This window comes from Emiliania huxleyi (assembly GCF_000372725.1).
Source record: "Emiliania huxleyi CCMP1516 unplaced genomic scaffold EMIHUscaffold_288, whole genome shotgun sequence".
Classification (NCBI taxonomy): Eukaryota; Haptophyta; order Isochrysidales; family Noelaerhabdaceae; genus Emiliania; species Emiliania huxleyi.
In genome coordinates, this window is record NW_005199870.1 from 68,196 (window position 1) to 69,134 (window position 939).

General features: G+C 62.4%; 1 protein-coding gene across 1 annotated transcript in view; it reads right to left on the reverse strand.

Annotated features, from left to right (window-relative positions):
* The window catches only part of EMIHUDRAFT_116341 (hypothetical protein), a gene marked incomplete at both ends in the record, with an annotated part of 10,643 nt that overhangs the window by 4,764 nt on the left and 4,940 nt on the right, over positions 1-939 (reverse strand). The gene's annotated exons all lie outside the window — the stretch shown is intronic.

The window sequence follows — 939 nt, forward strand, 5'->3', positions numbered from 1 at the left end:
GAGCTGCACGCCGGCGACAGCGCACTCGGGATCGGTCATGATGGAGTGGGCAGCGGGGAGCGACTGGCGGCAAAGGCGCGGCGCAGCTGGCGCAGGCGGCGAGCAGGGAGTGGCGCGGAGGAGGCGGAATAGCAAGGAGAGCAGGCGGGATAAAAAGAGACTTGTCCGACACGAACATAAACCTTGATAAGGCTGTGTGCCCCCGGGGGGCTGTGTGGTGCACGCCCTCCGAGCGGGGCGGGGTCTGCCCGTCGGGTTGCTGCCCTAATCCCACCAGGGGTTGATATACCTAAGACCAGGGGTTGTCTGCTCTATTTATTTAACATAAACCTCTCTTCAAAAAAAGTATGAGGAAAGTCAGCAGTTCACCCTCGGGTATGTTCGTAAGAGCTACATAAATTGAAAGAGAGAAACCCGGCGGGGGGACCCGCAATGGGCACAGCCGAGGTGCGCATCTGGGGCCTGTGCAAGCGTGTCTGCGATTTTTTTCTCCTTTTGAGACCGCGTACAAGTCTTCTTGCGGCGGTGCGGCGCCTGCAGCTGCACGTGCCACGTCGCGAAGTAGCTAGTAGCAAGTCGTAGGACCGCCTCCTTCGCGCGACGCCGGCGCAGATCCCGAACTACGGCTTTTGTTCGCTCAAAACAATCCGCGAAGTACAACATTCAACGCAAACATCCCTCTCTGCACTCTGCTCCCTCCGCCGGTACTCCACCCAAAACGTGCGCGCATACGCGAAACGTGCATGCACATGTGCGAACTCGCCGCTCGTTCTGCGCGTCGGCTGCGACCTGGGCACGCTCCTCGCGCGCCGTCAGCCTCCCCCCCCCCCGTCGTTTCCCCCGCTGTCAGGTCCCGCTGCGTGCCCCGCTGCTGCCCCGTCCCTCGCCTCGCCTCCTCGCCTCGCCTCAGGCTGACGCCATCAAGCGGGCTGCCGCGGC